This window comes from Puma concolor, chromosome C2 (genome assembly GCF_028749965.1).
Source record: "Puma concolor isolate L17-30 chromosome C2, mPumCon1.1.hap2, whole genome shotgun sequence".
In the NCBI taxonomy this organism is placed as follows: domain Eukaryota; kingdom Metazoa; phylum Chordata; class Mammalia; order Carnivora; family Felidae; genus Puma; species Puma concolor.
The window spans coordinates 74,275,628-74,301,362 of record NC_141675.1 but is presented as its reverse complement, the minus strand read 5'-3'; the positions used below and the strand labels follow the sequence as shown (position 1 = coordinate 74,301,362).

General features: G+C 42.0%; 2 long non-coding RNA genes across 5 annotated transcripts in view; both read right to left on the bottom strand.

The window, feature by feature from the left end:
• Positions 1 to 10,008, bottom strand: part of LOC147577321 (uncharacterized) — a 57,300-nt gene extending 47,292 nt beyond the window's left edge. Inside the window, exons 1-4 of one of the 4 annotated variants that reach the window (XR_015240145.1) lie at positions 8,440 to 10,008; positions 7,862 to 7,941; positions 5,131 to 5,177; positions 3,061 to 3,162 (exon numbers count right to left, since the gene is read on the bottom strand). This is a non-coding gene — a long non-coding RNA (uncharacterized LOC147577321). The remainder of the gene's footprint in view (positions 1 to 3,060; positions 3,163 to 5,130; positions 5,178 to 7,861; positions 7,942 to 8,439) is intronic. The other 3 variants (XR_015240147.1, XR_015240146.1, XR_015240148.1) reach the window with 3 other exon arrangements.
• A 12,192-nt stretch (positions 10,009 to 22,200) lies between these two features.
• Positions 22,201 to 23,348, bottom strand: LOC147577320 (uncharacterized). The gene is made up of 2 exons (XR_015255800.1): positions 23,249 to 23,348; positions 22,201 to 22,501 (listed from the first exon to the last, which is right to left on the bottom strand). It is a non-coding gene; the product is annotated as an uncharacterized LOC147577320 (long non-coding RNA).
• Positions 23,349 to 25,735: the final 2,387 nt, after the last annotated feature.

Sequence of the window (25,735 nt, the reverse complement as noted above, 5' to 3'; positions counted from 1 at the left end):
ATTCATTTTATGAAGCAAAACACATGGAATCAAATATTTTTCCATAGCAGTAAAATATGATTTTCCTTAGGGAGCTTGGAAAATTCTCTCCAAAGGTCTGATTGATAAGCTTTTTAAGAGAAAGGCTGCTTTTTGAGGTAGTAAATCGCCTACTGACATTCTCCACAAAGCTTCAGTGTTTAATACCAAGCTGCTGGGATGCAAGTACAAAGACATCAATTATCCCAAAATAGATTGGGGCAGAGTCCAGTTCACTTATTAGTCCTTTAGGCTATGTCCACAGGGGACAGAGAGAAATAGAGATTTGGCAATCAGCTGGTTAATTTGATCATCGCAGACAACTGCGTTGTATAATTTAGGTCGGAAACATACCCTGACCTGGTATTCCTAATTTGGAACATTCATCAAATTAATCAAATAATCACCAATTCTCAATTTCACTATACCCTGTAAACAAAGTCCTAGCATCAAGCCTTCACTTACAATTATAAACAAAATGCAACATAATCTGGGCAACTGCACCTTTTAGGGGTGTCCCATTTTCTACATAGCCCTTCCAAGCCATCTTCATTCTCCACAGCTATCAGCCTAATTCTTCTTATCCCTACTCCTTTCTGTACAGATGCACTTGCCTCCTACCGGACAAAGAAAATGGAGTCCATCTAATAGAAACTCCCTCAGCTCCCCATTTCTCAACACATATACAAACAGTCTTTGTAGCACTCTTTGTACAACACATATACAAACACCCTTCTTAACTCCTGTCTCAACAGGAGAGCTTTCTTCTTCAAGAGTACCTTCTAGCACCTTCTCCAGATCTCATCAACACTACTTCTCAGGAAACTTGTTCCATCTTCTTTATCTTCAACCTTTCCCTTTATACTGGCTGAGTCAACTTAGCATATAAACAAATGAACCCTCTCTCAGGTGAAAAAGGTAACTTTGTCTTCCACTGTTAAGAGTTTAAATTAGTGGAGGGGCGCCTGGGTGATTCAGTCGGTTGAGCGTCCCACCCAACTCAGGTCATGATTCTTGCAGTTCATGAGTTGGAGCCTGGCGACAGGATCTGTGCTGGGAGCTCAGAGCCTGAAGCCTGCTTCAGATTCTGTCTCCTCTTCTCTCTGTGCCTCCCCCACTCACACTCTGTCTCTCTCTGTTTGTCTCTGAAAAAGGAATAAACATAAAAAAAATAATTTAAAAAAAAGTTTAAATTAGTGGAAACTTCTCTGGAAAGCAATCTCACAATAAGTATCTAAATACCATAAAAAGTTCAGGTCTTCTGACTCGACAAATTCCTCTTCCAAAAATTAATTCTTGAAAAATAGTACAAATTATGGACCAAGCTTAACTTCAAATACACTTCTGGAGGTGTCATTATAAGGAGAAATATGAAAAGAAAAGCTAAATATTTAACATTAAGAGGAAGCTCTCTAAAGACTTTTTAATGTTAGAGGAAATATCAAGTGGAAAAGTTATACAAAAGAAATCGAAAGTCTGTCTGTAAGATCTAGCAGGTGAGTGCAATAGGGGTATGCCACAGGGTGAAGTAGAGGTCCTCTGCAAGTGACACTATTCAAGCATCATGAGATAAGTGTCTGTCTGTTTCACTGCTCCATCCCTCAGCAACTAACGCAGTGCACATGGTAGACAGCTAACAAATATTTGTTGAATGAATGAATGAGAAGTTTTATCTCTGTCTAATTAAATAACTCCATATGGAGAAATACCCAGGGTGCAGTGAGGGAGGAAAACGGTCTAGCCAATTAGACTTGCCAAATCCACCCTGGTAATTAATGCAAGGACAGATGCTAAAGCCAGTCCTCTGTATGTGCAAAACAGAACCTGTAATCACTAATTTGGCCTCTTCCCAGCTTGGTTAAAATGCATGGAAAAGACTGGAAGGAAATGGTTAAAAAAAGCATCAGTGTTGGGGTGCCTGGGTGGCCCACTCAGCTGAGTCTCCAACTCTTGATTTTGACTCAGGTCATGAGCCCATGGTTCATGGGTGGGTTCGAACCCCACACGGAGCCCCCCCAAGGAGTCCCACATCGGGGTCCACACTGATAGTGCACAGCCGCTTGGGATTCTCTCTCTCCCCCTCTCTCTCTCTGCCCCACCCTCTGTCTCTCTCTCAAAATGGATAAATAAACTTAAAAAATATTTCTAAAAAATTTTTTAATGCTTATTTATTTTTAAGACACAGAGAAAGAGAGAGACAGAGTGTGAGCAGGGGAAGGGCAGAGAGAGAGGGGGGCACAGAATCCGAAGCAGGCTCCAGGCTCTGAGCTGTCAGCACAGAGCCTGGCACAAGGCTGGAACTCACAAGCTGTGAGATCATGACCTGAGCCGAAGTCGGACGCTTCACCTACTGAGCCACCCACATGCCCTCCCAAAAAATTGTTTTAAAGAGCAGCAGTGTTTAGAGTGGTAGGATTATAGATCTTTTTGGCTTTTTATTACCCTCCCATACTGCTCCAATATTCAGTAATGAATATATATTCTGCCTATAATTAAAAAAAAAAAAAAAAGCTTAAAAATAAAACTCTACATACATGCACCTCTTCTCCCTACAAGGAAGCGTCCTCCCGATCCCTGGCCTTCCTTTTCTCACCCTGAGAGTCACCCCCCTGCACTAAAATTGGCCTTGCTATCATCACCAAAGAGCTCAGAGTTGTCACATTCAATGGTTACTTCTCTGTCCTCATCTGGTTGAACATTTTGGCAGCAAGTGACACTGTCAGCCCCTACGCCATCTGCTTGAAACCCTTTCCTCCTTGGGATTCCACGACAACACTCCTACCTTTCATCTTTCACTTACCACTTGTTCTTCTCCCCTTTCTCACTCACCAAGATCGTGCCTTCCGGGATTCTCTCTTTATCCATCTTCTTACTATAGATTACCTTTAGGTGATCTCATCACACCCTGACTTCAGCCACTCTGTGTTTATAACTCTCTGAACTTACTTCTCTAGACTATTCTAAGCTGTGACTGATACATACACAAGTATATGACCCACCAAATCATATATGTAACTACAGAATGTATAACCCACAAATTACCAGGTCTGAAGAATGAAAACCTGTTCTTCTGCCTGGAACCTGGATCTCTGTTCATTGCATCCCCAAAACCGGGGATCCTCTGAGATACATCCGTCTCCCTCACTGCTCCAAAACATACAAAGAGTCACTAAACAGTTTACCAAGTGAACTTTTTTCTGGACATCTATTCTTTCATATTTTCATTTAGCATCCGTTATGTCTCTTTGGGTAAAACGTGAGATAAATACATCTCTGCCCTCAAGGGCCCACAGTCCAGTGAGAGAACAGACAAATCTGTCGTCATGACATGTTCAGTGTTGTGGGTACATACAGAATGCTATGGGAATGAACAACTGGGTGAGTCATAATGAGTATCTTGGCAAAGGGTTCCTGAAGGACAAAGTTCTTCAATCCAGGCAGTGGTGGTAGGAATGAAGAAAAGGAAATGATGGGCCTGTGGATATTCTGGATGACACTGAAGGAGTGGTCAGAGAGGACTCTCAGGTTTCCGGCTTCAGTGACTCGGCAAATGGCCCTAACCCCTCCCTACCGCCACCAACACCAAGTGTATGAAAGACTGTAGGAGAAGCAAGTTTGGGAAGTAATCAGTAGTTGGAACAAGGTAAGCATCAGATGCCCAGCATCCATGCATGTGCATTGTTTTCGTTTGTTAAATGAAAAAAGCACAGAGATGAAGAGGATGTGTAATATTCTACTCTTTGTGTAAGGAAGGGGAAAAAACAAGAACCCACATTCCTATTTGTCGCTAAATACAAATAAATTTGGATTTGCTGAAATATGCATAAAGAATGTCTGGAAAGATACATAAGAAACTAAGAGCAGTGGCTGCCGGTGGAGAAATGAGAGACAAGGATGGGAAAGACCCTACTCACTCCTTTTTACGCTTTCTGGGTTTGGATCATAAATGAAGTATGATTCAAAAGATACTTGGGGGCACCTGGGGGCTCAGTCGGTTAAGCACGTAACTCTTGATTTCGGCCCAGGTCATGATCTCACGGTTTGTGAGATCAAGCCCCACATCGAGCTCTGTGTTCGCAGTGTGGAGCCTGCCTGGGATTCTCTCTCTCTCTCCCTCTCTCTCTGCTCCTCCCGCTGGCTCTCTCTGTCTCTGTCTATCTCTGTCTCTCTGTCTCTCTGTTTCTCTCTGTCTTTCAAAATAAATAAATAAGCTTTAAAAAAGAAAAGATACTTTAAGGGGAATATGGTGGTCAAGAAGTCCCACAAAACAAAGATTGAGACTACAGCTGGATAAGGAGGTCACTGGTGAGTGTGGTGACAGCAGTGTAAGGGGAGGGGGCATGGGGAGAGAGGGGCTACAGGTCTGGAATGGGAGGAGGGGAAGCCCCTTGCAGCAGGTGAAGGAGGGAATGGACGGAGGAAAGAGATTGTGGGGACAGAGCGCTCCTCTGAGAAGCGTCGGTGAGAGGTGAGGAGGTGACAGGGAGAGACTTAGAAGAAGTTAAAAAGGGTGTCTGGTATGGCTCTGGTCTCCTAAGCAGCCTCCCTAAAGTCTCTCCCTCTCCTCAGTCTGACCTTCCTGTGGCCACCGCGCCCTCCAGGCTCCCCACCGTCTCTCAGCGAATGCCACGCTCCTTGACACACGGGTCCCTTTACACCACAGGGTGGCTCACTGCATCCGCTGTCTCTCCCCTCTCACCGCAGAGCCTCACTCTTGTAGCCAGTGTCAAAGGAGTGGCATTCCCAATATTCCCATTCTTCCCTTTGCACGCTGGCATGCTTTTCCCCACCTGGCGAAGGTTCAGTCAGACATCAGCCCTCTCAGAAGTTTCCCCTGACCGCCTTCCCGCCAGGGTCAACAGCCTCTGTTCTGTATGCCAGTAACACCAGGACCTCCTCTAATGAGGGGTTCCTCATTGGTTTAACCACTTCACCGCAGCTGATCTCTTTCTCTTCATCATTTGGCAAACACTACATGCATATTGTGTGCCAGACATCGTGCAAGGTGCTAGAAATTGTTTCTGAATGAGCAACACCGATATGGCTCTGTCCTGAGGATGCTTACAAGATAAGTGAGGGAAACACAAATGAAACCAAACATTAGCTACTCACAGATGCAGTAAGTGCCAGGAAGAGAAGGTACAGGATCATCCTGTAAGCTACGTGACGGCAAAAACAGGGGTTTTTAAAATTGAATTGCACTGTAAAATTTTAAACATTTAACTGAAAGTTAAAATGTAATCAGGCTATTGCTATATATCTAAATAAATTTGTATTTCGGAAAATAAGGCAGGGCAAACAACAATTACTAAATTATGTCACATGGGGGTGCCTGGGTGGCACAGTCGGTTGAGCATCCGACTCGATTTCAGCTCAGGTCACGATCTCACCAGTTCAAAAGATTGGGCCCCACGTCCGGCTCTGCACTGACAGCGTGGAGCCTCCTTGGAAGTCTCTGTCTCCTTCTCTCTCTGCCCCTCCCTTGCTTGCTCTCTCCCTCAAAAGAAATAAACTTAAAAAAATTGTTTCTTAAATAATAAAATAAAATATGTCACACAGAAAGAGGAAAACAAAGTATTCACTAGAAGAAAATCATGACTGTCACTTTTCTGTCAATCCTTCTAATTAGTGGCAATCCTTTAAACTGATCATTTTTCTACATTACTACATAAAGTTCGCTAAAATGTTTATTGAAGCTTGAAAGATTTTTTTGGTCACACCAAAACACCCAGCTCTGCTGCTGGGTTAGCAGTGACTTCAGCTGTCTTAGCTCTTTCACTGGTTAAGTTAAATGTTGGAGGTGTATTTTCCTCACTGACCTCTGACCCTTTACCTCTGACCTTCTGGCCCTGCACACTTGTCCACTTACCTGCCTGGGGCCCTGTGCACAGACTGCTTATGTTTGGTCTTCTGGCATTTGAGCCTCCCCTCTCCCTCTTAGCCTTTGGTTCTGCTCTGCTTCTGGACTATCATGGGGGAGTCCCTAGCATGGTCACAGCCTCCTCGCAACCCAACACCAGATTCAAATGTTACTGAAATATTTTGGGTTTTTTTAATGTTTATATAGATGTATATGTATTTTTTATTTTATATAAATGATATTTATTTTATACAAATATTTATTTTATATAAATATAATTTTTTTTTTTGAGAGAGAGAGGGAGACAGAGAGAGCGAGATGGGGAGGGGCAGAGAGGGAGACAGATGATCTGAAGCTGACAGCAGAGTCAGATGCAGGGCTCAAACTCACAAACAGCGAGATCATGACCTCAGCCAAAGTCATACACTCAACTGACTGAGCCACTCAGACACCCCTGAGATATTTTAAAACAAAGGGCAAGACTTCTGAGGTTTTGCTGGTTTGTGAACAATCAGGGGCTCCTCTCCAGGCTAATAAGCTCCGTATGTTAGAACATAAAACTAATGAGACCAAGATCACAAATTCTTCCTAAACAAGTCTGTCAGCTCTGACATTGCCTAAGGGACTAAAAAATTTTGTAAGTTTCTCTATATCTCCTCTTTGACTTCAATCTGAGCTACATTTGCATTGAGAGAGATAAGATGTCTATCCAAGAGCCAAGTGACTAGAAAAAAATGAGTGGATTTTTTTTTTTTTTTTTTTTTTTTTTTTACTTTGAGACCTTCTAATTGTCAAACCATGTGAATCTATTAACTTATTCCTCAAAAACTCCATTTTAAAAATAAAAGTGAACATGCTCACCTCGGTGCCAGTATTAGAACTTGGAATCTAGATAACCAGGAGTTCTGATAGGAATCTGTGGTCATCATTTGCCTTGCCTCCCACCCTCTCTCTATTTCTTCCCTCCTTTCCTCCCCCACCCCCAACCCAGGTTCCCTGTTTCCTTTCATTCTTTTGTGCCTGCTGCTTTCCATAATATGGGTAAGTCCCCAGTGCCTAGAACAGTTGTTCTGCATTTGAATTGCACATGTTGTTCTTAATAAACGCTTACTATTAATCCTTTTAAATCATTTTACAGATACAGAAAATATATACCTTTAATCCTGGCCAAACGGTTTACAAATATATCTCTTTGGTCACAAAGGTGACAGGGTAAGAATATAGAAAACAGGGCAGCACAAATCATGAGATCATTAAATCTGGAACATGAAAGATACCAATTTGTTCATTAAGTTAACAAACATATGCTAACATCTCCCATGGGTGTGACCATGAAGTTGGAGAAACCTGTGTTTGATATCCATAGATTATACTTAAATCTACCCCCTTTAACAACATGGATTCATTAATTCCACAAGGATTAAAGGTCCACTTTTGTGGCAAGCACTAGGCTGACACTAGGGATACAAAGTCAAACAAGACATGGTCCGTGTCAGGGTCAGGTAGTTTGGGGGAGCTGGTGGGCTTGTTACATCCTTGGGTGCATCTTTGCCTAAGGAATGTGTGTGGACAATGTGTGTTTCTCTAAAGGAGAGAGTAGTAGTAACTACCAGGGACTGGAGAGGAAAAATGGGGAAATACTGTCAGGGACATGAAAAGTCAGTTCAATTTCAGTCCATTACCCCATCCCACCTCCCTCCCAACCCCCCCCCCCCCAACACACACACACACAGGCACTGGTTTAGATCCACATGATGAGGGAGATTTTAGAGTGGGAATTTGAAGAACATTTCTCATGAAAGTCACTCATTGGAACACTCGAGGCACAAGCAGAGCACCTGTGGGGTCGAGGGAACAAAGTGCTTAGAGGGCTTGGGAGAACACAGTTCCTCCCCAGACACTGCCACAGACTCTGTGCCTCTGTGGAACCCTAGAATCTCAGCAGAAGAACCCTTTGCCAATGAAGCATGTTATCACAGGTACCTGCAGCTGGGCCAGAGACAAGTGACGTGACAGGTTACCAGACGAGGAAAACATGCATGAACTTGTTCCTACCCTGGAAACTGGAAGAGACATTAAGGGGAGGTATGGTTCTACAGTTATCGAAGGGCGCATCAAGGGTCATCACAATTTGGTCCATAATCTTAGTAAGGCCTCACTTATACTCAAAGGCGGACAGAGTTTGGATCCATTTGGGTGATCTATAAATTGTGCCCACTTGTTGGGATGAGCCCTGGGTGTTGTAGGTAAGCATATGAATCACGGGAATCTACCCCCAAAACCAAGAGCACACTGTACGCATTGTATGTTAGCCAACTTGACAATAAGTTATATTTAAAAAGTAATAATAATAAAATTAAAATAAAATAAAATAAAATAAAATAAAATAAAATAAAATAAAATAAAATAAAATAAAATATAATATAATATAATATAATATAATATAATATAATATAATAAATTGTGCCCAAAGCTTTCTCCATGGAATTTCATCCTTTGACCCTGTTTCTGTCCCAGCATTACTGGGTTTTTAAAAAATAGCCAAAATATGATCTACTTACTGGTAATTTCCTTGAGGACAAGCGCTCTATCTCATTTCTCTCCGGACCCGTAGTTTCCACTATAGCGCCTGTGTTCAACAAGTACTACACTGTCTTAAATAATATTTAGTAGCATCAATTCTATGGGAAAATACTGCATATTTACATTTAAAAGTTAATAGCCATTTTTTCCTGTTCAGAAGTACAACCTGTTTCTTAGTTTGGCTGTATGTCTACCAACTGACTTGTATTAGTAAAAATTATGAAAATAGGGTCAGATCACGGGATTTTTAAAGCTTCTAATACCATACATTAGGGGGTAGCATTTCAACATACAAATTTGGGGGGGGGGGACACAAACATTCACTCCATTGAAGGAACTATTTAAATAATAAGTTTCCTGTAAGTTTCTGAGATTCATATCTGAACAAAATCTTTCAGGTCTCAAAATAAGGTTATTTCTATAGTACCGTGTAGCAGCAGAATTGCAGGATCAAAAGGCATGAACATTTTAAATTTCAGTAGATATTGTCAAGAGCTCTCCAAAAAGCTTGTAACAATGTACATAACTGAAGGCAAGTTCTTACTTTATCTGACCTGTCCTATATATGGGAATAAAAGAACACAACACTCAGTTAGTAGCTGGCAGACAAAATCAAAAGTATCAAAGGCTGTAAACATAAACAACTCTCCTCTTTGTATGCCCCCCATCCTCACTGCAAGAGACACCATGTGTCCAGCAAAGATGACCAGTGCCCCAGATGGCTTTCTAGATAAACAGAAGGACAGAGGACAATGCTGACATTTAGGCTGACTAAAAGCAATTGTTGAGAGTAAGACCTTAGAGGTAAACCAAAAACCATGAACCTTTTTCTATCTAGTCCATAAAAACACACATATATGCCCAAAAATAAATGAATAAGGGAGGTTATTAAAGCATAGTTTATAACACCCCCCAAATTACCTACAGGTTTTTCACTAGGGGACTGAATGCTCTGCAGACATCAAAAGGATAGTAGTGTCCAAGAGATGTCTCTGAGGAATTGCTAAAAACAATCTGAAGAGTATGACCCATTTGTTTATAGGTACGATCATGTGTGTTTGTGTGTGTACACACGTGGTGACAAAGGAGAGGTCTCGCGTGACACACACCAAATTGCTATCACTGGTATCACCCCTCCTCCTTGAGGAGGATAGAAGGGATGGAATGGGACAGTGGCATTAAGGGGCTTTTCCTTTGTTTTTTAGCTCCATATACTTATGGAAGTGTTTGTCTATCCTTTACTTATACAAATATTTCATGACAGGTAGGTACTACTCCTACAATTATTTCATAAAGTGCCATTTGATGGGTCACTATGACATGTCCTATTCATGAGGAAAAAAATTGTGGGCACAATGAAGCTCTCATTTTCCCCAGGGACATGGGCCAGAGATTTCCACAAGTGCTGTCAGGTCAGCACCACAGCGCTTGGTGATTAAAACATGCTTCTGAGCTGCCATTGACCATATAATCTAGTTCTCAATAGGATTCAAATATATCACAGCTTGACTCAATTCCATTTTATAGGATATAATTTCACCCCAAGCCAGGACTCCAGACCCCCTAGATAACAGATCTGAGAGGCTGTGCCGTGAGGCAGATGGAATTAATGCACTGGAATTAGTGGGAGATGAGAAGGTTTTTTTTTTTTTTTTTTCTAGCACATATTGATTTGAATGACAAAATACCTCCCCCTAGAAAATCATCTGAACCATAACGTGGTACACAGTGGAAATTCTTTCTCCTTAAAATGTTCATTCAGAAAACTCAGGCTGAAAGCCTCACCAAGGCTTGCCAAAGTCTGTCCGTGTGTCCTGGAATGTGAACCCACTTACCGTGGCTCCAAGTGCAGAACCAGCAGTGGTCAACTACTAAGGAGTAAGCCACTGATGTAGTGTGCTCCCAGGCGATACAAATCCACCAGCCCTTACTCTCTCAATTTTGAAATCCAAAAAAGCTCTAAAATGGAAACTTTGTAAATAATTCATTTGCCCCCAGAAGTAACCAGACCTGAATTCAAGTGGTAGAAAACCTGATGTGAACTAATAGAAGCTATTTATAGTCTTTATTTTACATATTGTAATATTCAGTATGTTTAAAATATTAATATATCCATGTTATGTAATAGTAGTTATCTTGACCCTCAAGAGAAATTATATTCATTCTGGAGATTCAGTATACTATCTTCTAAGAAAAAAATTTTTTAACTATTCACTTAAAAATATATCTGGCTCAGGGCACCTGGGTGGCTCAGTCGGTTGGGCATCCACTTGGGCTCAAGTCATGATCTCACGGCTTGGGAGTTCAAGCCCCACATCAGGCTCTGTGCTGACAGCTCAGAGCCTGGAGCCTGCTTTGGATTCTGTGTGTGTGTCTCTCTCTCTCTGCCCCTCCCCCACTCATGCTCTGTCTCTCTGTCTCTCAAAAATAAACATTAAAAAAATTTTTAAGGGGCGCCTCAGTGGCTCATTCGGTTAAGCAGCCGACTTCGGCTCAGGTCACGATCTCGCAGTCTGTGAGTTCGAGCCCCGCGTCGGGCTCTGTGCTGACCGCTCAGAGCCTGGAGCCTGTTTCAGATTCTGTGTCTCCCTCTCTCTCTGACCCTCCCCCATTCATGCTCTGTCTCTCTCTGTCTCAAAAATAAATAAAAGTTAAAATTTTTTTTTTTAATTTTTAAATATATCTGGCTCTAAGAGTTTCCAATAAGGGATGAAGAACTATATGTGCTCTGATCAACGAAGCTTTGAAAGAAATGAGATTGAAGTTTTCCTAATAATCAAGAGCAATATAGTGCTTGAACACGCACATGCACACACACACACACACACACACACACACACACACACACAGAACCTTGTTAAGAGCTAACAGATAATAGCTTCATTACCCAGAGAAATAAAATGAGTTCCAAGGAATAAAGAGAAGCAAGTGGAAATATGCCATATCAAAACAACTAGTAATAGGAAATGACTTTACTGCTTTGGTACTGAAAGATATTGCCCTACATTTGTTAAATGATGCAACAGAGAGAATATTCTATTCATGGTATAGGAAATAAATACAATTTCCTCAAAGGAAACCTATCCTGATCCTGCTAAATGAATATGATCTTACATTTTCTCTTGGGAAAACATTTTAAGGAGTCAGTAATAAAGGCCACAGTAGTTGATTCTGTAGATACACAATGTAGCCAAATTGTAAAAACTACTGTGAAAAAGTAGCAAAGACCTGCTCTGTAGGTTAAACTCCATGGACCCATTAATTTCAGTCAAGAAAGAGCCGATAGAAAACATTAGTTTCATCTAGTCTTTGAAATTACTTATAAAATCACCTTGTTTTTATAAAACTTCTAGAAGAAAATGTAAGAGAAAATCTTTGTGAGTTTGAGGTGAGCAAAGATTTCTTAGATATGATACCCAAGGCATCATCCATAATAGAAAAAATTTAAAAACTTAGACTCATCAAAATTAAATACTTGTGTTCTTCAAAAATCAGCACTTAAGAAATGAAATGAAAAGATAAGCCATGGATTAAGAAAAAAATATTTATAGGGGCGCCTGGGTCACTCAGTCGGTTAAGTGTCCAACTTCGGCCCACATCATGATCTCATGGCTCCTGAGTTCAAGCCCCACGTCAGCTTCTGTGCTGACAGCTCAGAGCCCGGAGCCTGCTTCGGATTCTGTGTCTCCCTCTATCTCTCTGCCCCTCCCCCACTCATGTTCTGTCTCTCTCCATCTCTCAAAAATGAATAAACATTAAAAAAATTTTTTTTAAGAAAAAGAAACTAGAAATAACTAACGTTTATCAACAGAGCAATGGTTAAACAAGATGAAGCATCCATATTATGAAAGATCATGCAGATGTAGCTGTAATGAAAACAATGAAAAGATCCCCAAGATATGCTGTTAAGTGGGGGGAAAAAAGGCATAGTCATAGGGACATAAGGACAATAATGAATAGTATAATTTACATCTAATATACACACACAAGTATATATATACTAAACTACATTAAGTTTCCTTCTGGGGAAGATTGAGACAATGAAGACAGAGTGGACTTTTATTTTTTAATATGTTCTTCTGTAATATTCTAATTTTTTTCACAAAAACGTACCACTTTTGCCATCTAAAAACACAGTTTAAATGCACCTGCTAGCCCTTGACTAAATAATCATTTCTTAGAAATACCTGCTTCTGGGAAAACCATGTTTTCCTTAAAAGGAGACTAAATTACTCTGAATCGTGTTGGATAACAAAAACAAAAACATATAATAGAATTGTCTATCAGCCAGCATTTTGATATCCTGGTAGCTTACCAGTAATGATAATAATTACAACATGCACATAGTTTTCTACTACGACAGCCCTATGATGTGATGTTGCCACCCCTATTTTGGACAGGATTCTGAAGCTCAAGAGGTCAAGAACTGCCCAAGACCACCCAGATAGGCAGAGCGAGAATGAGGCCTATAACGTAAAATCTTATATTTTTATTCAGCTGCCTGCCTCATCAAGGATGATGATATATACATAATGGTGACCCTGAGGCACTACAGGATCCTAAAGGACTTATGAATCATCAAAGAAAGTTTTAATTATATTTAGTGTAGTTTGGGTTTTACCCATACTTTATTGTGTTATAATCCCTGGAAAGGTTTTCAGCCACGCATAGCACACACCATCACCCTAGTTCAGAATATGTGATTAACCAGAATGCCTCTGGCATGGCTGAAACATGGAGAACTTACTCCACATTGATTCACTTCATGATTTAAGTCTTTACTTTCCTCTGACAGAGAAAATACCTCGCTGCCCTACCTCCCCTCAACCTTTACCTCAGAAAACCCTCAGTTCTCTCTTCACCAAAGACCACGTCAGCCCAACCTTCCAACAGTGGGAAGGCAGAAGGGTCAGGAGGAGACAGCCTGAACTACCGCCAACAGAGGCCTTAGGGTGCGACAGCCTTGAGGCTCTCTTACCAGCTCCTCTCCTACAGCTCCGGCTCTGGTGAAAATCTCCTGGTCACCACACCCTCACTCTGGCTGGGCATTCCCACAGCCTATACATGGGAACACTCACAAACGAAAGGTAGTGGGTGAGCAAGTGAAAGTGTATCTGAGCTCAGGCTGAAGGCCTGTTCTCATATTGCATTTGCCTATAAATTTGGAAGCGGGCTTCTTCATGGCACCAGACTACCCCAACAAGAGGACTATAATTTGGGGGTTGATCTGTTCGGCTAACACAGGTTAAAAACAGACTTGTATTATTTAAAATAATTAATAATAATTTAAAATAATTAAGTGGCTAGGAGAGATAAAGTTCTAAGACTGGGAATCAGGTAACCCATGCTGAAAACAAGGCAGAACTATGTACAAGAGCCCATTTTGGAGCCAAACAGGTAGCCTGCCTTGGACTCTGGTTGGATAATTTGAAACAAGCTACTTCATAGATGAGGAAGTTGAGACATAGAAAGCTTCTAAATCTCTATTCCTCAACTTCCTCTATAAAAATCAAGATAGGGGTATTACATACCTACCTTAGTAGTATGACTAAAGATTAATCCGCATAAAGTCCCCAGTACCATTCCTGGCACATAGTGGATGCTTACTAAAAGATAACATTACTATCAAACTCTCATCCTGGTTTTGCCACAAAAATGAGAACACATAGTAGATGATTCTTCAAGATCCTTCTAGGTCTAACACTTTATGATTCTATCATTGCAATTAGCAAGCTGGCAGCGTAACTTCATTATCATGACAAGTCCATAGGACTCCCTAGCTAAGGACTTCATTTCGGGGAATTATCTTGGGACCATTTCCAGGTCTCCAAGACACCACTGTTTCTGTTGCCCAAGGAGCACTAGAGGAGACCCCAGATTGTCTCCATAGTAAGTCACAACCCACGTGTCAGGCCAGGTGTCCACTGCAGAAGACATTAACTGCAAGAATGAAATGAAAAAGCACAATTCCTACCCCTACATTGTTTCCCTACATAATGCTCTTTGTGGGTTGGGAAGTACAAAACACAAAGAAAGAAGCTATCAACTATAATCTCACATGCAGCTATAAATGCCTCAGTTTACTTTAGATCTTTTGTCTATACATGTTCCTCTGTGTGGAAGTGAACTCCTTACTGATGTTAAACTGTTTCCCTTAACATTTTAGCAACAACCCATCCCCCGGCCAGTGGCCAAGCTTGAAGCTTGTAGCTCTAGGCTCCATTCACTAGCAGACACGCATTTCACTCAGCCCATCTCCTAAGTCTTGAGGGTAAAGGATTTCCAGAGAAATCAGTAGTCACCCTTCTTAAACTACTTGACCCAGGATTTTCAGAGTCCAAGGTTATTCCCAGGACACAGTTCTCCTTTAGCTCTTAATGACCTCCTTGGGGGAGGGAAGGGAGAATAGAAGGGAAAATTCCCCTCTGCCCCTGGGGTTCTACATCTGACCTTCAGGCAATGGGTATAAAAGGCTGAATGGGTATAAAGTGGGGTGGGGGGAATTATGTCCATGGAGCAGCTGGAACAGAAAAGATCCTCCTAATACCTACTGTCCATGTGGTGGCCACCTGAAATGAGTCAGGGCCCATTCAACAATATTCACCTGGTGGTCCAAGTCATAGGCCACATATACCTCTGAAAGCCTTGACCTCATAAGGACGCACCCCTCAGGCTAGGTGATTCCAGGAGAACGTCGTCTGAGATTTCTTCGGATTGTCAAAAAAGAAAAAGAGAGGGTGAGAAAAGGAAGGAGGAAAGGGAGGGAGGGAAGGAGAAAGAATTGAAGGAAAGTATGGAAGGAAGGAAGGGAGGGGAGAGGGAGAGAGGAAGGATGGATTAAACTATCTTAAGGCAGAATATGAAATAAATTAACATAAATTGCAGCTTAATATTGTCAGTATCTTTGATAAACCTGATGGAAACCCCAGAAGCCTGTTTGGGGCTAATCTTTAGTCAGGAATGGCAGAGTTGAGATGCTAGTAATGCTATTTTTATTTTTAAAAAATAATACCAAAGAAACACCTTTCCTTTCAAATATGACATCTTGGTCCAAACATGAAGTCAAAACTCAAAAATACCCACCTGCCAGCCTCTGATATTTGGTTGCTAAAACTCCAGATTCAGAAGTGTAGCCAAGAAGGGGATGCTGTTGGAAGTCAGAGGTTTGCAACAGGAGGCAGGCTTTTAAGCACCTGCCACTTCAAGGGAACTGAGAGGTTGGCAAGGAATCAGTGAGTTCATGTTGCACTGAGAGCCGGCCTGGATCATTCAGGGAGAAAAACTTCCAGTGCAGGACAGTGTGGGCACCTAAGCAGGCTGCCTGGGAACAGGTGTCAAGCCATATACCTGACCCCTTACTTGTCACATGGTGCTCGCTAGACTTGGACAAAGTGCAATGATGGCCTTGAGAGAAAATTATTTTTGTTATTTTCATTTTATTCTCTTTTCTCCTGGATTGAGCAAAGAAGTAGAATTAGCCTGCCAGGAATATTAATTCTCCAATGCATGTTGAAGTGATCCTCATTGAGAATTGCGGGAAGATGGCGGCGTAGGAGGACGCTGGGCTCACCGCGCGTCCTGCTGATCACTTAGATTCCACCTACACCTGCCTAAATAACCCAGAAAACCACCAGAGGATTAGCAGAACGGAGTCGCCGGAGCCAAGCGCAGACGAGAGGCCCACGGAAGAGGGTAGGAAGGGCGGCGAGGCGGTGCGCGCTCCACGGACTGGCGGGAGGGAGCCGGGGCGGAGGGGCGGCTCGCCGGCCAAGCAGAGCCCCCGAGTCTGGCTTGCAAAAAGCGGAGGGCCTGACGGACTGTGTTCCGACAGCAAGCGCGACTTAGCGTCTGGGAGGTCATAAGTTAACAGCTCTGCTCAGAAAGCGGGAAGGCTGGAGGACAAAGGGAAGGAGAGCTGCTGAGCCCCCGGACGACAGAGCTCAGTTTGGTGGGGAACAAAGGCGCTCGCCAGCGCCATCTTCCCCGCCCATCCCCCAGCCAAAATCCCAAAGAGAACCAGTTCCTGCCAGGGAACTTGCTCGCTCCGCGCAAACACCCAACTCTGCGCTTCTGCGGAGCCAAACCTCCGGCAACGGATCTGACTCCCTCCTGCTGCCACAGGGCCCCTCCTGAAGTGGATCACCTAAGGAGAAGCAAGCTAAGCCTGCCCCTCCTGCCCCTGTGCACCTTGCCTACCCACCCCAGCTAAGACGCCAGATCCCCAGCATCACAAGCCTGGCAGTGTGCAAGTAGCCCAGACAGACCACCCCACCCCACAGTGAATCCCGCCCCTAGGAGAGGGGAAGAGAAGGCACGCACCAGTCTGACTGTGGCCCCAGCGGTGGGCTGGGGGCAGACATCAGGTCTGACTGCGGCTCCGCCCACCAACTCCAGTTATACACCACAGCACAGGGGAAGTGCCCTGCAGGTCCTCACCACGCCAGGGACTATCCAAAATGACCAAGCGGAAGAATTCCCCTCAGAAGAATCTCCAGGAAATAACAACAGCTAATGAGCTGATCAAAAAGGATTTAAATAATATAACAGAAAGTGAATTTAGAATAATAGTCATAAAATTAATCGCTGGGCTTGAAAACAGTATAGCTGACAGCAGAGAATCTCTTGCTACAGAGATCAAGGGACTAAGGAACAGTCACGAGGAGCTGAAAAACGCTTTAAACGAAATGCATAACAAAATGGAAACCACCACGGCTCGGATTGAAGAGGCAGAGGAGAGAATAGGTGAACTAGAAGATAAAGTTATGGAAAAAGAGGAAGCTGAGAAAAAGAGGGATAAAAAAATCCAGGAATATGAGGGGAAAATTAGAGAACTAAGTGATACACTAAAAAGAAATAATATACACATCATTGGTATCCCAGAGGAGGAAGAGAGAGGGAAAGGTGCTGAAGGGGTACTTGAAGAAATAATAGCTGAGAACTTCCCTGAACTGGGGAAGGAAAAAGGCATTGAAATCCAAGAGGCACAGAGAACTCCCTTCAGACGTAACTTGAATCGATCTTCTGCACGACATATCATAGTGAAACTGGCAAAATACAAGGATAAAGAGAAAATTCTGAAAGCAGCAAGGGGTAAACGTGCCCTCACATATAAAGGGAGACCTATAAGACTCGTGACTGATCTCTCTTTTGAAACTTGGCAGGCCAGAAAGAATTGGCACGAGATTTTCAGTGTGCTAGACAGAAAAAATATGCAGCCGAGAATCCTTTATCCAGCAAGTCTGTCATTTAGAATAGAAGGAGAGATAAAGGTCTTCCCAAACAAACAAAAACTGAAGGAATTTGTCACCACTAAACCAGCCCTACAAGAGATCCTAAGGGGGACCCTGTGAGACAAAGTACCAGAGACATCACTACAAGCATAAAACATACAGACATCACAATGACTCTAAACCCATATCTTTCTATAATAACACTGAATGTAAATGGACTAAATGCGCCAACCAAAAGACATAGGGTATCAGAATGGATAAAAAAACAAGACCCATCTATTTGCTGTCTACAAGAGACTCATTTTAGACCTGAGGACACCTTTAGATTGAGAGTGAGGGGATGGAGAACTATTTATCATGCTACTGGAAGCCAAAAGAAAGCTGGAGTAGCCATCCTTATATCAGACAAACTAGACTTTAAATTAAAGGCTGTAACAAGAGATGAAGAAGGACATTATATAATAGTGACAGGGTCTATCCATCAGGAAGAGCTAATAATTATAAATGTCTACGCGCCGAATACCGGAGCGCCCAAATATATAAAACAATTACTCATAAACACAAGCAACCTTATTGATAAGAATGTGGTAATTGCAGGGGACTTTAACACCCCACTTACAGAAATGGATAGATCATCTAGACACACGATCAATAAAGAAACAAGGGCCCTGAATGAGACATTGGATCAGATGGACTTGACAGATATATTTAGAACTCTGCATCCCAAAGCAACAGAATATACTTTCTTCTCGAGTGCACATGGAACATTCTCCAAGATAGATCATATACTGGGTCACAAAACAGCCCTTCATAAGTTTACAAGAATTGAAATCATACCATGCATACTTTCAGACCACAACGCTATGAAGCTTGAAATCAACCACAGAAAAAAGTCTGGAAAACCTCCAAAAGCATGGAGGTTAAAGAACACCCTACTAACGAATGAGTGGGTCAACCAGGCAATTAGAGAAGAAATTAAAAAATATATGGAAACAAACGAAAATGAAAATACAACAATCCAAACGCTTTGGGACGCAGCGAAGGCAGTCCTGAGAGGAAAATACATTGCAATCCAGGCCTATCTCAAGAAACAAGAAAAATCCCAAATACAAAATCTAACAGCACACCTAAAGGAAATAGAAGCAGAACAGCAAAGGCAGCCTAAACCCAGCAGAAGAAGAGAAATAATAAAGATCAGAGCAGAAATAAACAATATAGAATCTAAAAAAACTGTAGAGCAGATCAACGAAACCAAGAGTTGGTTTTTTGAAAAAATAAACAAAATTGACAAACCTCTAGCCAGGCTTCTCAAAAAGAAAAGGGAGATTACCCAAATAGATAAAATCATGAATGAAAATGGAATTATTACAACCAATCCCTCAGAGATACAAACAATTATCAGGGAATACTATGAAAAATTATATGCCAACAAATTGGACAACCTAGAAGAAATGGACAAATTCCTGAACACCCACACTCTTCCAAAACTCAATCAGGAGGAAATAGAAAGCTTGAACAGACCCATCACCAGCGAAGAAATTGAATCGGTTATCAAAAATCTCCCAACAAATAAGAGTCCAGGACCAGATGGCTTCCCAGGGGAGTTCTACCAGACGTTTAAAGCAGAGATAATACCTATCCTTCTCAAGCTATTCCAAGAAATAGAAAGGGAAGGAAAACTTCCAGACTCATTCTATGAAGCCAGTATTACTTTGATTCCTAAACCAGACAGAGACCCAGTAAAAAAAGAGAACTACCGGCCAATATCCCTGATGAATATGGATGCAAAAATTCTCAATAAGATACTAGCAAATCGAATTCAACGGCATATAAAAAGAATTATTCACCATGATCAAGTGGGATTCATTCCTGGGATGCAGGGCTGGTTCAACATTCGCAAATCAATCAACGTGATACATCACATTAACAAAAAAAAAGAGAAAAACCATATGATCCTGTCAGTCGATGCAGAAAAGGCCTTTGACAAAATCCAGCACCCTTTCTTAATAAAAACTCTTGAGAAAGTCGGGATAGAAGGAACATACTTAAAGATCATAAAAGCCATTTATGAAAAGCCCACAGCTAACATCATCCTCAACGGGGAAAAACTGAGAGCTTTTTCCCTGAGATCAGGAACACGACAGGGATGCCCACTCTCACCGCTGTTGTTTAACATAGTGCTGGAAGTTCTAGCATCAGCAATCAGACAACAAAAGGAAATCAAAGGCGTCAAAATTGGCAAAGATGAAGTCAAGCTTTCGCTCTTTGCAGATGACATGATATTATACATGGAAAATCCGATAGACTCCACCAAAAGTCTGCTAGAACTGATCCATGAATTCAGCAAAGTTGCAGGATACAAAATCAATGTACAGAAATCAGTTGCATTCTTATACACTAACAATGAAGCAACAGAAAGACAAATAAAGAAACTGATCCCATTCACAATTGCACCAAGAAGCATAAAATACCTAGGAATCAATCTAACCAAAGATGTAAAGGATCTGTATCCAAAAAATACCTAGGAATCAATCTAACAAAGATGTAAAAGATCTGAAAACTATAGAAAGCTTTTGAAGGTAATTGAAGAAGATTTAAAGAAATGGAAAGACATTCCCTGCTCATGGATTGGAAGAATAAATATTGTCAAAATGTCAATACTACCCAAAGCTATCTACACATTCAATGCAATCCCAATCAAAATTGCACCAGCATTCTTCTCGAAACTAGAACAAGCAATCCTAAAATTCATATGGAACCACAAAAGGCCCCGAATAGCCAAAGTAATTTTGAAGAAGAAGACCAAAGCAGGAGGCATCACAATCCCAGACTTTAGCCTCTACTACAAAGCTGTCATCATCAAGACAGCATGGTATTGGCACAAAAACAGACACATAGACCAATGGAATAGAATAAAAACCCCGGAACTAGACCCACAAACGTACGGCCAACTCATCTTTGACAAAGCAGGAAAGAACATCCAATGGAAAAAAGACAGTCTCTTCAACAAATGGTGCTGGGAGAACTGGACAGCAACATGCAGAAGGTTGAAACTAGACCACTTTCTCACACCATTCACAAAAATAAACTCCAAATGGATAAAGGACCTGAATGTGAGACAGGAAACCATCAAAACCTTAGAGGAGAAAGCAGGAAAAGACCTCTCTGACCTCAGCCGTAGCAATCTCTTACTCGACACATCCCCAAAGGCAAGGGAATTAAAAGCAAAAGTGAATTCCTGGGACCTTATGAAGATAAAAAGCTTCTGCACAGCAAAGGAAACAACCAACAAAACTAAAAGGCAACCAACGGAATGGGAAAAGATATTTGCAAATGACATATCGGACAAAGGGCTAGTCTCCAAAATCTATAAAGAGCTCACCAAACTCCACACCCGAAAAGCAAATAACCCAGTGAAGAAATGGGCAGAAAACATGAATAGACACTTCTCTAAAGAAGACATCCGGATGGCCAACAGGCACATGAAAAGATGTTCAGCGTCGCTCCTTATCAGGGAAATACAAATCAAAACCACACTCAGATATCACCTCACGCCAGTCAGAGTGGCCAAAATGAACAAATCAGGAGACTATAGATGCTGGAGAGGATGTGGAGAAACGGGAACCCTCTTGCACTGTTGGTGGGAATGCAAATTGGTGCAGCCGCTCTGGAAAGCAGTGTGGAGGTTCCTCAGAAAATTAAAAATAGACCTACCCTATGACCCAGCAATAGCACTGCTAGGAATTTATCCAAGGGACACAGGAGTACTGATGCATAGGGGCACTTGTACCCCAATGTTCATAGCAGCACTCTCAACAATAGCCAAATTATGGAAAGAGCCTAAATGTCCATCAACTGATGAATGGATAAAGAAATTGTGGTTTATATACACAATGGAGTACTACGTGGCAATGAGAAAAAATGAAATATGGCCTTTTGTAGCAACGTGGATGGAACTGGAGAGTGTGATGCTAAGTGAAATAAGCCATACAGAGAAAGACAGATACCATATGGTTTCACTCTTATGTGGATCCTGAGAAACTTAAGAGAAACCCATGGGGGAGGGGAACAAAAAAAAAAAAAAAAAAAAAAAGAGGTTAGAGTGGGAGAGAGCCAAAGCATAAGAGACTGTTGAGAACTGAGAACAAACTAAGGGTTGATGGGGGGTGGGAGGGAGGAGAGGGTGGGTGATGGGTACTGAGGAGGGCACCTTTTGGGATGAGCACTGGGTGTTGTATGGAAACCAATTTGACAATAAATTTCATATATAAATAAAAAAAAAAAAAAAAAAAAAAAAATGAAGTGATCCTCATTTTCTAGTAGGGCCAGGTCAAGGATAAGCACCTATCTGAAAATTCTCCTAATCTTGTAATTAGTTTGCATCTTCCATTTTATAGCAGCCTTGTATACCAAGATAGAGCCAAAAGCAGACCAAGGTAAAGGAATTCATCTCAGGTTGTAAATGTGCACTCACATGAATTATACAAATAACCACACTGACAAAATTCATTAACTAACAAATGTCCTACTACCTCAGGTAGAGTTTATTCCCTTTAAGGATATAACTTCATACTACCTACAACTCTTACTCTAAATCTTTAGACTTGACTTTCACCTTCAATTTTCAATTTATTGTTTATGCCTTTTGGTTTTCTTTCTTCTCTGAGGCCCAAGGGTAATCCTCCCAAGGGATGGCCATCTTGAAGGAACATGGTAACCAGGTATCTGTGATGGGGACAAGGGTTTCTGTATGAGTCTCCTCAGTTAGTCAGGGCCCCTCATAATGACTTCTAGAAAGTTGAAGAATACTCTTAAAAAAAAAAAAGTAAACACAATGGTTAAGATAGGTGGGATATTGAAGGCACCCCAAATCACTCACAGAATCAAGGTACATCTCAGCTCCTAGGACAGTTTCTTGCCCCCCTTGTTTCTCCCTCCAACTACCTAAATGGTGTCTCTGGTTTTTTATTAAGGCTCTCTAATCCCCCTCTAAATGACTTCCCAGAAATCCCTTCTTCCTTTGGATCCTTAGTGCTCTTACTATTGGTACTAATATAAAATGTCAATGCCCTATGTTGGTCATTATGTCCCACCCTTTCATATAGGTTATTCTCACTTTAAAATTAAGAACGTCCTCTTAATTCCAGAAAATTTCCACAGCCCTCAGAGCAGTGGCTTGTAATGTGAAGATTGGTACCAACTGAAAGCCCCATGAGGGAGTACTGACCCACTCCTGACCTCCAGTGACCTTGCTTTATCTGTTCTCCCCCTGCCTTTATTTCTTCATCACCCACCACCTAATCTCCAGTCCTAACACCTCTCTCCATCCAACATGGAAACATTGTCCCTTTTAGTGCCAAACTCTCTCAAGTGACTGGAAACCCAAATGATATTTGTTTTGTTTTGTTTTCCAGTTTTATTTCATAATCCTCTCATTCACAAGGCACAGAGCCCTCTCAGGTATGGTGTCTAGGTAGGGTCAAGTCCTTGGAAATACCACATCTTTCCAGTGACAAGCTCTGATGCCGAGTCTAGTCTATCATGCAAAATGCCTTACTTTGGATGATTTTTCTCTCAGGAATGTGAGGTTCATCAGCAGTGCCCAGCCTAGTCCATCAGTTACAACTGTCAGGGTCTGAATCTCAACCACCTAGAACACTCAAATTCTTTCCCAGAGTGCTTCTGGGCACCAAGCCAATCAGATGGTGAGATGTCAGTTTTGTCACCCGAGCATTCTATGACAGTTAGGAGGGTCTTCCCCATAGAGCACAGGCAGGAACCTTGAGGGAGAGGGGCATACTCCTCAGACCAATGAGTTAGAATCTTGGTGCTGACATATTCCAAACTTTCCAACCAGGAAATGGAGAAATTCCAGGGAGATTAGGGCAAGCAGGTTTCCAGTGAGGACTCTGAAACTCATGTTATACAGAGTGGCATTTGGCAGAACACTTTTTGTTTAAGTTTATTTATTTATTTATTTTGAAAGAGAGAGAAAGTCTGAGCACGAGCAAGGGAGGGGCAGAGAAAGGGAGACAGTGAATCCCAAGCAGGCTCCACGCTGTCAGTGCAGAGTCAGAGGCAGGGCTCGAACTCACAAACTGTGAGATCATGACCTGTGCCAAAATCCAAAGTCCCACGCTTAACTGACTGAGCCACCCAGGAGCTGCCAGAGCACTTTTTTTAATCAAGAGGTTTGCTTCTTGTAAAAATGTTGGTTTAACATTTTACCAAGAAAGCTAGAGAGCTTTCTTGAAAAGGTGCATTGGCCAATTCCTATTAGCAATCTTGCTTTTTTTTCATGTCTGTCCTTGGAAGACAGTGTCAACTCTAACAACACATGTGCATGTGTGTGTGGTCACCCGCCCTTCACAGGTTGCCTTGAACAGCTTGGTTTCTCTCCCCAAGCCCCACCCTTCCCCATGGACTGTAAGTTCTAACAATAACCAGTCTCCAATATATTATTGCTGAATAATTCCTTCTTGGTGGCTTTATAAAACATTTTTAAAAGAATCTGTATTGTTCTGCTTGACTCTTTTGAGATTCCTAGTATCTCATTACGTCAGGGTAGTCTTTGTTTCCTCAAGGTAAAACACACACACACACATACACTCACACACACACACAACAGAAACCCACATATTACTGGCCTTTTTATTTAGCTGTCACAATACCAGCAGTGGGAGAGTCACTATGTGGAGGAAACAATAGTAACATGGATCACTTCACATTAAAAAGTGCTACCTAATTATTGTTTTTAGGGGCAGCTAATGAGTGGTACTTGTAGGTGATTAAACACATTTGGGTTTGGAAGACCAATGGGGTGAGAAGCAAGCCTCCCTGCTTGGTAACAGTGTAGGGGGAGAGAGACTTTGAGCCCCGCATCTGCTTCAAGAGTCCCATCCCACCCCACCCACAGCGCCTTCTCATGGGGATTAACAATGGGCGGAAGATGCCTGGGAAGCCACCCAGCCAACAGAGCCCATTCACAAAGAACATCCTGATTTTGCTGTGTATCATTGCAGGTTCAGCTCAGCCACCACTGAGGACAAAAAAAAGCGAGTATACTTACAGCTGGTGATGCTGAATGGAAGAGCCCTGAAAAGGTCAAAGTTCAGGAGTCCCTACTCTATATCGTGTGTTGTGCCAGATATTGAGGACACAAAGATAAATAATAACCCTCCTGGCCCTCAGGGAATTCTACCTGGCAGCCAAGATAGACCCATATACACTGCTAGAGACTGAATGTTCGTGTCCTCCAAAATTCCTCTATTAAACTCTGGTCCCTAGTGTGACGGTATTAGGAGGTAGAGCATTTGGAAGGTGATTAGGTCATAAGGACAGGCTCTTATGAATGGGATTCGTGCCTTTATAAAAGAAGCCTGAGAATTAAGGAGTGCACTTATCATGATGAGCACCGGGTGAGGCATGGAAGTGTTGAATCGCTATATTGTACAACTGGAACTAATATAACACTGTATGTTAACTAACTAGAATCAAAAGAAAGACTTAAAAAAGAGAGAGGGAGAGTGAGAGAGAGAGAGAGGTCCAGAGAGCTCCCTTCCACCTTGTGAGGATACAATACAATGAGAAGTCTGTAACCCTCCCTGGACATGCTGGCACCCTGAGCTTGAAATTCCAGCTCCCAGAACTGTGAGAAATAAATGTTTGCTGTTTATAAGCCACCCAGTCTGTGGTATTCTGTTATAGCAGCATAAACGGACTAAAACATACACTTAACACAAAAAGCACAGTGATGTGTTAAAACAAAGACATGAACAAAGCATTATGGGAGAACAAAGATGAGAATGACTACATCTGGCCAGTTTGGAGACACCAAAGGGGAAGGAGATAAAGGCTCCATGGAGGAAGTGTCATTTGAGCTGGGCTTTCAAAGAGGAGGAGGAAGTTTGGAAGGTAAAGCCTGGACCCTCTGGCAGAGGAAACACAACAAAATAGCAAGGAGACATTGAAGTGTGTAAGCAACAGAGACCAAATTGGCAAAGCACTTTCAACCTTATATGCACAATAGCAATGTGTTCATGCT